This window comes from Struthio camelus, chromosome 17, assembly GCF_040807025.1.
Source record: "Struthio camelus isolate bStrCam1 chromosome 17, bStrCam1.hap1, whole genome shotgun sequence".
NCBI lineage: Eukaryota > Metazoa > Chordata > Aves > Struthioniformes > Struthionidae > Struthio > Struthio camelus.
The window spans coordinates 6,357,813-6,369,190 of NC_090958.1; the positions used below are offsets into that span (position 1 = coordinate 6,357,813).

An 11,378-nucleotide genomic window follows, 5' to 3' on the forward strand; every position below is an offset into this window, starting at 1 on the left:
ACAAACTGCATGTAAGATGCATACTGTAGCTTCATAGGACAGCATATATGTTGATTTAGGCTGGCTGGCAATTTACTGTCATCCGGGAAGGTTACAAGCATGTATATAAAGAGAACAGACTGATATTTGCTGTTTAAAAGGGAAGATTTGTGATTTTTAAAAAAGCAAATCCCCTAGTGGAATAGAAGAAAACATGTAGGGCTCAAATCTACTGGTAGCAATAGGTGGCTTCACTTACACTCGTCATAGGGATGCTATGGATTGCTTTCATGTTTTGGTACCATCTAAATGTCTTGCACTATGTTGGCCGAGGTCAAGGTGTAGTAGAGACTTGAAATATTGATGCGCGTGTAAAGTCCTGTGGGCTTACAGGCCTGTGTTCCTGTGGAACAGCTTGATTCGTGCCCTGGCTCAACCCAGGACAAGTTAATTTGTGTGTGATTTTAGGGTGTCACAGGCTGCTTACTCCCTTGACTGCTTCTCTGGGTTTTTCCCATTCTCCCTTGCTTACCCTAGGTTAAGAGGACTCCTCCCTGCCCTCTGCATGGGAAAGGGGATCTCAGCAGGTCGCCCTTAAGGCTCCGTTTGCTCCAAGGGCATTGACAGGAGAGCGGCTGCTGCTGTGTCTGTGTTGTGCAGGCCGGTCTTCTGACTGCTGGCAACAATAACTTCTCCAACAGGGGGATGAAATCTGAGTGGCAGGGCAGGCACCTCTGAGGAGATGGCTCCTAACTGTTCCTGTAGAGCTTGAAGAAAAAGATTTGACGGATTTGCAGAGGAAAATGGCTGAGAAGGGATTGATAAACACGCAGAGAGATCTAACTAGTATGTCCCATCACTCCGAATAGCTGATCATAGCGAAAGTGCTTCAGGGCAGTGTCGGGAACAATTTGTTGATGTGAGCTCGTGTCTCCCTGAGAAAATCATGCTGTTTCGGGGAAGGGACCATCTAGAGAAGGTTGTTGTGAAGAAGAAAGCAGCAGCAGTGGGGTGGATGTCTGTGTCGGGAGGCGCTGGCGTAATGATCACCAGTGCTTTCTGAAGGCAGAGCTGTGAGGATGCCAGCCAGGACTTGATTGCTGAGCTTCCTTGCAGCTACAGTGTCAATGTACACCTCTTTCCCTTTAGTGCAAGTGTTTGTAGCAACGGGATCTCATAATGCTGGCTTGGATTCCTGGTGTGAGAAATTCCACATGGCGGTTAGCAATCTCCTGTAGCTCCCTTGCGCGGGGCTGCTGTAATGTGACTGTCCATGCAACGTTTCCTCTGTGGCCCGCCTGGCAGCAGCATGAACAGGCTCAACTGATGTATTTCTGGACTGTTGTGAACTACCTCATATGGTCCCTTCAGTGCCAGTAATAGTTAAGAGAAAGAGCACAGACCTGTTTCTTCAGTAACCTCTTTAAAGGCCTGGCCTGTTATTGTCATGAGTAGTCAAAAAGGCCTGGGCAACTCCTGCTCAAAGATCTCATGGTAATATCCATCACTATGTATTAACTGTTTAAGAAGAACTAGTACCACAAAAACACCTGATGGTTGAAAACTGTGTGGGCTAAATCAGAAAGTCAGTCTTAGAGCATGGAGGTCTGAATGATTGTGAAGAGTGGGAGGTCCATCAGATGTATCCTGCCGATGTGGAAAAATATGGAGAACAGAATTGTTTCCTAAAAAGCCTGCTTTGGCTTGAGACGATTCAGGTAACCCATCATATGCGTCCCTGGGAGAGCTTTTTGCTAGAGGTGATCCGGAAGAACTTTGAACAGAATGTCTGTGTGTACTGTTGTGAAGCCTTTCCCTGCATGGAAAACCACTATTGAGGGAGGTTTATATTTCTTGATTTTTTTTTTAGTTCAGTTTCAGCTTGATATGCTTGCTTGGGCCCATAATGGGCAAGGATGATAATGTATGAATTGGTGTTCTGTTGTTGGGAAGTTGTATCCCAGCAAGGCACGGTGTTTGAAGGGACTTCCAAAGAGATTTCACTTGCAAATATCTTGTGCTCTCTGATTTTCAGCTTTGTGATTATCTGTTCTGCATGGTAGTAGTGATCAGATTTAGTATTTTCTGGGTTTCCAGTGAGGGAAAAGATTAAAAATTCCTAGGCTACTGGGAGCATCCTAACAAATACTTGTACTGTACTTTTTAAGCTCAAAATGAGAAAATGATATCAGTGCAAGAGAAATAAGGTAGGCTAAAACTTTGCTTTCTGAAGCTTTGAGATGTGAATATCTGGTTTACATTTGTTTTAGGAGAGAGGTGTGTCTCTCTCTGAAAACTTTCAGCTAAAATACAGCTGAAGGGAGCAGAACACAGAATTGGTGGGGATATTTATATACACTGGAGAAACACTCTAATCCTCTAGCAGTTTCCACAGATAAGATGGCAGGTAACATGGTCACTGCAGCCTTTAGTTTATGTAAGGCTGAAGTAACTCATTCCTTTGTAGTAATGACTTCGGAAGTTTTGGTAAACAAGATGTGTGTGTGTGTGTATCTATTACCCTTTAAGTAAGGCTAACAAATTGAGATTAGTCGCAGCAGCCCCGTGAAGGCTGGGCACGCATATAGCAGGGCTGAGTTGATTTATCGTGATGTTTGGTTGAATTCTTTGCATTTTGGGTCCCTTCTGTAACCTTTTCACCTCGTTCTTTTTTGAGGTGGCTGCCTGGCTGTTACAATTTATCATGAACGCATCTCACTTCACTTTTGGCTCCTCTGACGGAAGGAACAGCCGGTCTCCGGGAGGTCAAAGACATTATTTTCCCTTCGTCTTTCTCAGTTTCCAGCACAGATTTGTCACTTTGAAAAAGCATGAATTCTGGATTTGATGCACTTTAATTGATTTCACTCTCAACAAGTCCAACTGTCTGTCAACCTTCCCTTTTTCTTTCCTCTTTCCCCTCCCCTTCATTTTTCTTCTGTCCCTTTACTTTGTGGGTAATGTTTTCACCCGCCTGCATGTTGAAGCCGTCTCAAAGCCCGTGACTCCATCAAGGCTTACTGTCACTAGCCATTTCTCTTGTGTGCCTCATCTTCCAAGTTGAACTTTGAATACTGAGTGAGAATGAAGCCTTCTTACAAGAGGCTCCTGTAGTGTCTTAGTGATATCCTTTTTGTCCAAGTGAAAGGGACTTCCAGTAGCTAGCCAAACTTGGCTGATGGTCCGCTTATTTTGAGTCAACAGTAGAATTGGAAATGTGAGGGAATGAATAATTAGTTCTTGATAAATAAACATAGGTGTTTAACATCAACTTGCGACAGAACTGTGGCAGAAATGAATGTAAAATGCCTTCTTTCCTCCTAGAAGGGTATACCCAGTGTTGCCTTGGTATTGATTCAGTTGTTGTGTAAAATGGCATGGATGTGCCTGTTAGATGCCATCACACTGTCTCTTGCTTGTTTGGTGAATTCATCTGGCACAGGTGGAGATACGGAGCTGATTAAGTATGGGGCTGTGCAAGAACTTGACCTTTCCACAGAAATCCTTTATGTGCGCTTGGAAGCTAATGGCAAACTAGTAGTGGAGGTTGAAGGAGAGATGTTCCTGTAGATGTAGATGTTCCTGTAGATGCTGTCATTACATCCTAGTTATCATCAGGACATAGGCTGGGGACAGTAGAGAAGTTTAAGTTCTCTGCACTGCTCTGAGGTGTTTGTTAGAATCCTGCAGAAACTTCTTTCCTGCTTAGGAGAGACAATAGTGTTCAGTGGATTCAAGTTCTTCACTCCAGGAGCTCAGGATGAGTGGAATTGGTTCAGGATTCTTTATGCAAGTGACTTCAACTTGTAGTTCAGGGTAACTGAGAAAACCAAACCTGTTGTTTAAATCTGTTACATGCATAAAATTTTGCGAGAGGCCTATTAATTGAAAAAGGTGGAAAAAGTGTTGCATGCTCTTAATATCAGAACTGCTGTCCATGGTCCTGTGTGTCTGTAGGTGAAGCTTAGGGGCTTGCGAGGGGTGGCTGAGGCCTGGGGATGTGGGGAAAGGTGAGACTTCCTAGCTCCTCCATGGGCAAAGCCATGCAAGTCACTTCTGCAACTCAAGTTCAGTACTTGTAACACATGGATATAGAAGGGAGTACTCCATAGGGGTTTTTAAAGAGCCTCCTTTTGTGCTAGCAGGCCTCATGCTAACTATCTTTCCTTCTGTGATTTGCTTCTGAGAGGGTGGTTGCTGCTGGTGGAGCCTTGTGAAGATGGTGAGACCAGACTGTTGTATTGGATCATCTTCTGAATGTTATCTGAGCCTTCAAAGGGGAAGAGAGCAGGGACTGTTATCACTGAGGGATGGAATTCCTTCCTAGGAAGCTTCCTGCAGACTAGTTCTGAGTTCAGATATTTCTAGTACAGAAATCCTTGCTTGAAATGTTAGTTTGAGGCAAACCTTCTTGCTCTTTCATTGTGTATAGATCCTATCTTTGATCCCCATTGTCAGCCGAAATTCTTCTAATCTAATGATTTGTTTTTATCTCTGGGCTTCTCAGAAAATCAGAGGCTTTCTGGTTTCCAGAGCTGTGATGTGAGAGGAACTAAAAAAGTTTTCTGCGCTTACATGAATTGCTATTAATAGCTGTTTGTGATGTTGGAGGACTCATAACTCAGAATAAAATGTTATTAATATGTGACGTTAGAATCTTTCAAAGGATATCCATGGATTTAATCTCCTCTTGACTCAGTAGCATCCCTTCCCCTTGGGGAGAGAATACATGGAGAACTTAATTTTTAACTGACTGTTTAGAGTTCCAATCTTATAAGCTCTATATGGAACAGGAGAAACATGACCTAGTAAGAGAAAGTGAACTACCTGCATACTGCATGCTGAAGAGTCTTTCTATGATCTTTGGTTCCAACTTGAAGTTCCAAGAGATGCTGATGTGACGTGAGGTATCACCTGCATGTGTTTGGGGGAACTAGACAGCTGCAAGATCTGTCTGGCAGTCTTTTTCAAAAAACAGACTCACTTTGTCTTTCCAAGACCAGCTGCAGAAATGGTCCTGCTGAAGAAGAAATCGGAAGCTTTTCTCTTCACCAATAAAATCATCCCTTTTCTTGTGATCAGATAAGTGCCTGTGGGGGGAAATAAAAGTTTTTTTTCAGGTCGTGGGACTGCAGTGTTCTCATCTCTCCTCTAGCAGAGGAACTGGGGAGGAGATTTTGTTATCCTGTTGTGAGGCAGTAAGACGTGGAAAAAACACCAAAAGCAGCAAGCAGATCCACAGACACGTCTTTATCCAGCTATGGCCAGGCAGACAGTGATAAGTGGAGCATATTAAATCACGGTCAAACCCTGGGTCTGTGCTCAGTGCAAGGACTAACGAAAATTTCATGCCCAAATCAGATCCATGTTGCCATCACAAGTAGCACAGGCAGCACATGATATTGGCTGCCTGTGGAGTCAGGCTCAGAGGATGGGGAGAGCTGACAGTGGCAGGTTTTTTGCACTTCACTTTTGTCAACATCAAAAAGATTTTAATAGTTTTTTTATACTAGGATAAAGGTAAGTTCTCTTGTGGAAGGAGAATGAGGCGTAGGAGGTTACAGCTGTGTCTTGAGGCAGTCCTGCTTTGAGATCTTAACTGGCTATGGCAGTTTTAATGCAGTTTGTGCATACTGTGCTTTATCCCATCTCTTGAAACTTTTCTGCTAGAGGATGTATTGTATCCTCTGCTTTCTTTTCATGTCAGGACCCATCTAGAGAAGAGTGTTTAACACTAGCAGATTTCAGGCTAGCTCTCAAAACAAAGCATTTTTGCTTTTTAAAAAAATATAAATAATGTATGGAAACAGTGTCAGTAGTGACTTATTTTCTTCTCCTGGATGTTTTTGGGGGTAGGGGTCTGATTTCAGAATGGCTCAACTTCCTTTCCTGGAAAGCAAGGAGCTTACCTAAAAGAGTGAAAGTGAAAACCCTAGCTGTCTTATTTTCATTGCCTACTGTGTATTTGAGCGGTCATTTAGACCTGTCAGTCCCAGTCTGTTTTGGAGGTTTTGTTCTGGAAACTGATAACGAGTCCAGAATTCTCCGTGGTTTTGGGACTGGTGAGCCCTGTCTCTTGTTGAATGCACACATCTGCACTGCCTTGTTTCACACGGGGGTTCTGAAATTCAGCTCAAAAATTGGGAAATTCTTAGATCCTTAGATGACTACAAGCTGCTATTTGAGAGTCAAATATTTGTCTTAATTGCTAGCATATTGAATGGTTCTTAGAATATTGGCTTCCCGGGAACTCCAGTCATCTCACATTTTTGGCAGGGAAGGGCTATCGTTTACTAGTAATAAAAACTTAGCCTTCTGTAGAATCAGAGGTGATCAAGAGTTCTGTTTTGATTTTTACCTTCAAATACTGGGATACAACTCGGCCAAATTATTCAGTATCTGGTAGGTGTTAAGTTTTACTAGGCAACGCATGTATTGAACCTTTTAATGTGTGTTGAGTAAGGCATGTTTTATTCAGAAACACCTAGCCTTAAGTGGTATCTCACTTTGCAACGTGCTTTGCTCAGTCTTACTGTTTCATGGATAAGGCAAGCTGGGGCACTCAGGGGTGAAGTGACTTGTTCAAAATCATCCAGCTGGACAATAGCAGATTCACAATTAGAAATCCAGGCCTGTCTACCACAACACCTATTTTGTATACATGGTTTAGGCATTGCAACATCTAAAGTAGATGCTTCCCCCAACAGAATGACATAGCTTGCCTGAGCGCTTTGTAGAGTTAGCTGAGTGATGGGTGCCTCCAGGAGCGTCACGGTGTGGTTGTCTGCTGAGCTGGAAACCTGGGTAAGAGCATTTTAGCTGGCTAAGCCTTGGGAAATGTAGATGGCTTTCCAGATCTGAATCATGGCAGGCTATGGGTTAGCGTCTGTGGCTGGAGGAGCTTTTGCACAGGTGAAGAGGAGGATATTGCAATCTGAATTGGGTAGAAGTGACATTTGAGCCCTTTCTGGATTAAGCAACGTTTGAGAGTAAATGTTCTGTGTGCTTGAGCAGATTCTTGGTTTAGGCACCCAGTTAAATGATCTGAATCCCAGGCTAGTGCTTTTTCCAGTAGTCTAACCTGCCTAGTATAAGTTGATTTTGCAGCCAGCAAGTTGGGCAGCAATCTGATGTGAAGCCAATAATTGCACACCCTATAGCTTTTCAAAGGGCTGAATCACTTAACAGAGCCCTGGCAAGTTTGTTGGAAACTTTCCAAACAATGTGAAAAAAATGTCACTTGCTTGTCCCTTCTGATTCAGAAGGGTACAAGCTGGGGAAATTGCTGTGCTAGGGTATTTGATGTGGCAGTCCTGGAGTTGGGAATACCATGAGCCTAGGTCTTTGCATCTCTGGGACATTAGGAAAGTAGCAAACAGTTGCACTTCATTACGGTTGTTTACAAAAATGTCCAATATTTCCAGAGATGGGGATGTCTGTAACACTGCATTTGTTGTACGGTACAGGCTCAGGTTTGGTGCTTGGATTAAAATTTAAACTAAGATTTCACCATCCTCAAGTTTAGCCTTCAGAGCATCCTTCATCTTTAAGAATCACTTTGTATGGTGGAGGCGTGGGGTGTTTAAACTGGTTACTGTGAGTTTCCCTCCTCCACGTAGGGCAGACATGAAGCAGCCCTTGTAGCTGACCAGCTCTAAACTCTTGAGCAGAGACACCTTCCTTTCCCCAGCTCACATCGAGAACAAAAAAATGTGACTGTGAATTTACCCAAATGACCTCAGGAGAGGCTACTCAAGCCTTTAGTTTGGCAATGATGTGGAAGTGTTCATACCACCTACTTCTAATAGTCAAACAGGGAGATGGAGAGAGAGGTCTTGAAAGGAAGGAGCTGCAGAACAACTGCATTAGGCAGTTGATAAATTTTTGTCTGAAGAGCTCTGAATGCCTCTGAAATCTTCTTCTCCAGGGAGTCTTAGTTCCTAAGATAAATGATTCTAATTAGAGCATGTTCACACCACAAATCAGCCCAGTGAGACAAGCTCAAGCAGTTTGAGCTGGCTGCTCTCTTACTCCCAATGCAAGCTGAAGATCTCGGGATCTGGCAGAGGCATTTGACCCTCAGGAAATCTGGGCCTTTTAGCAGGATGTTGGAGAATGCATATGGGGGGGAAAAAAAAGCAAAGGAAATAATTCTCCAAACAAAGCCTGAGTCGGTCTCTTTCTAAAGCTAATTTCTTTGCCTTGCCTTTGCACTGCTCCAAGTAACATCTTGTTGGGAGGGTGGGGAAAAAAAATTTGAGGCCAAGTGCCCCAAGCTGAGAGGAGATGTACAGCACCCAGCGGGACCCTGACCTTCCTTGTAGGTAACAAATTGGATGGCATGTAGGCTGAAGGTGCTGGATGGGGGGGAGGGGGTATTTTGAAGGGGGGTTAGAGTTACAAAGCCAACATCTGTTACTGAGGGTAAGAACAGCACAGCTCTGCCGTTTCCCTCAGGAAATGGGGCTGGTTTCAGGCAGGCACAGGGGAATGGCCTCGGTTCACCAGAGGACAACGGTAGGAATGGGCATAGGGTGCATAGTTGAGGGGGCTGCAGGATTAGGGGTAAATGCATAGACTAGATCCTGAGTTGTGTGTGTGGGCAGGGGGAGGCAGAAAGATGGAACATGAGTCTCAAGAAACAGGAATGAAATGTTCATCTGTTTTTTTTGGGAGGGGATGTTTTTCCTCAGCTAACAAAATCAATTTATCTATCTTGGGGTTGATTTTTTTTTCTTATCTCAGGGCCCTCACAGGGATTAGTTGTCTGAGTGTAGGGCGATGGAGGGAAACATGGCCATTATTCATCTCTTTCCCAGTTACTAAAAGTCCTTCCACTCATTTCCTATGTTCCATTCATATCCTCATCTACCCATCTCAAAATTTAGTCTTCCTTGCTATTCAGCACTGGAGCCATTGTAAAAAAAAAAAAAAAAAAAAAAAGAGGATTGGCTCTCTCCTAAGTTCCCTGTTGGTGACTTGCATCATTTTGGTTCCAGCTTTTGTGGAGGAACAAGAAAGCCTTGGCAGTGGCATCTCTCCTGCATTCAGCTGTGAGACTTTGCCCCAAATGCCTTCTGTCATCTTAGCAGACCCCATCCTTTTTGCTTTAATTGATTTTGTCTGGCTTTAATTTGATGTGAGAATAGACCTCTCACTGTGAGCACTCAAGGGTCTGTTTTGTGCAAGGGGACTTGGAAGCTGGGTCTAGTTGTTATCAGAGGCAGGGTTATTTTATTGTAATAGGGAGACAAGGATGTTTTGGGGTGAACCACTGAATTCTGTAAATCCATTAACAATTGCAGTGAGGCTTTTCAATTCCATAGTGAGTTGTGGGAAGTGCTAGTTCAACAATCTGAAAGCAGAAAGAGCTATAATTATCTTTGGTTATAACCAGGTGTAGGTTTTTCAGTGAAGTCTAGAGTCCTATTGTGTTGGTTCCATGCAAACATGCGCTGGGAGATGATTCTTGATCCAGGAAAATTGGTCATCTGAGTAAGTGAGGAGGGGATATAGAGACAAGGAGAAGGGAAGTGATTTGACTGTGATCATGTAGCTGGGTGGTGGCAGAGATGAGAATGAAATAGGGAAGTTCAGAAGGAGACTTCCATTGTGAGTCTGGTCAGGCAAAATCCAAACAGTTGTTGAGTTTGTTTTACCAAATGAAGATATTTGGGTACAGTGACATGTTGACTTCAGTTAGTGTTTGTCTGGGCTGACAGTGTTGCAGAAATGTTCAGTTTTGAGGGTAGTGTATCCCCTGTTACTGAAAGGGTGGGGACCTCTTCTGTGCTGTTTTTCTGAAGACCTGAGAGGGGTGCGTAGCTGACTGTCAAGGAGAGCCTGGATGACAGCAATCCTGTGTCTTACAGCTTAGTTTTGGATACTTTAGATATTTGTAAATCCTTTCCAAAGCTGTTTTATGATGTGCTGTTCAGTGTGACTGTGTTGCTGCTTGGAGCACAATAAGGTTTTTAAGTCAAATATGAAGATTTTTTGAGGGAAAATAGATGAATATGTATCTAATTTTCTCCATATTCCTGAAGTGGCTTGAATAATGATAGATAGATACATATGCACTTACTCATTTCATTCTATTAGCAATCTATGCTTCTGTCAGGTGATAGTGTGCTATGGGAGGTTACAATATAGAGAGGTGATGAGATCCCCTGAAATATGAAATTATTGCCTGTGGAGAGCCTGGCATCACTGAAGGCCCAGGTCTTCAAAGATGTGATTTGGTTGAGATGGTCTTCCAAAATTATCTCACGCAAAAGCAGTGCGGGTAGTGAGGTGCTAAGCACAAAACAAATGAAGACATTGAAGATGGGCTGGAACAGGACCCTGTAAAGCTTCTGACCTCACCCCTGTGTCTCCTAGGCACAATTTCCAGAGGTGGCTGAGACCTTTCATTCCTTTGGAATCAGATTTGTTCCTCTCTGGCAGTTCTGTTTACAGTTGGTAGAAACTGTATGCAAGAGCAGCATATAGCTGCTTTTGCTATAAATTACTACTTGATTTCCCTCTCTCTGTCAGAAATCTTCCTATTTTTTAACTTATTTTTTAGCCATTCCACCTGATCCATCAATATTTCCATATTTCAAGGAGATTTATCCAAATGGCATGTTTTCATGGCTGATATGTAGCAATAATGCAGGGTTAATACCTAATTAGTTCCCAGGGACATTGAGCTTTTCATGGATATTCAGTAACAAAAGCAACAACAAACAAGTTGAATTCCTAGGTCTTAATTCGCCGAGGAGGAGGAAATAAGAACCTAAAAATGCAGGAATTATTCAGTGCAGTATGAAAGCGTAGTTCTTTCTCTCATGAAGCTCAGAGGATGCTATAGCAGCTGACAGGGGAAAATATAACCTCCTCCTCCTTCCCTCCCTCCCTTCGGGGACCATGTATGTCTGCATGTGCAGCCTTGATGTTTCCAAACAGGAAAATTCCCAGTTCTGCAACACGCTTTAAATAGCTCCCTGCCGATTCCCCTCCTTGCCGCAACCCCCAGTCAACCTGACCCCGGTTTCTGACATCCAGCCATACCTGATCAATTGTATCCTGAGCAGCTGGAGATGATCAGAGCTGGCCTTCCACCTCTCCCGATGGCTAGCATATGGGCCCGCGGGCTGCAGCCATTATGTTCCTGAGCACTGAGCTTGTCTGCCTGTGGCTAGTTCCCCCCCCCCCCCCCAAGCAATCGCAAATAAACCTTCCTGATAAGTAACAGGAAAACAAACAGGCCCTTTGGCACTGTAGGCAGCTAGAAGGAGCGGGGGGAACAATAACAAAAATCTTTGCTGTGTTTAGGCGGCACGCACAGTGCTTCGAAGTGCCTTCAGGAAGGAAGAGTGTCTCTGCCCTCAGCCAGAAATGGGGCATTTCTCAGAGCA

General features: G+C 43.7%; 1 long non-coding RNA gene across 2 annotated transcripts; it reads right to left on the bottom strand.

Moving 5' to 3' along the window:
• Window positions 1-1,847: 1,847 nt before the first annotated feature.
• Window positions 1,848-11,164, bottom strand: LOC138061376 (uncharacterized). 2 transcript variants are annotated; one of them, XR_011135076.1, is made up of 3 exons: window positions 11,032-11,164; window positions 4,807-5,069; window positions 1,848-4,249 (listed from the first exon to the last, which is right to left on the bottom strand). It is a non-coding gene; the product is annotated as an uncharacterized lncRNA (long non-coding RNA). The 2 variants fall into 2 exon arrangements; XR_011135075.1 differs by having other exon boundaries at window positions 1,848-4,692.
• Between the last annotated feature and the right edge of the window lie 214 nt (window positions 11,165-11,378).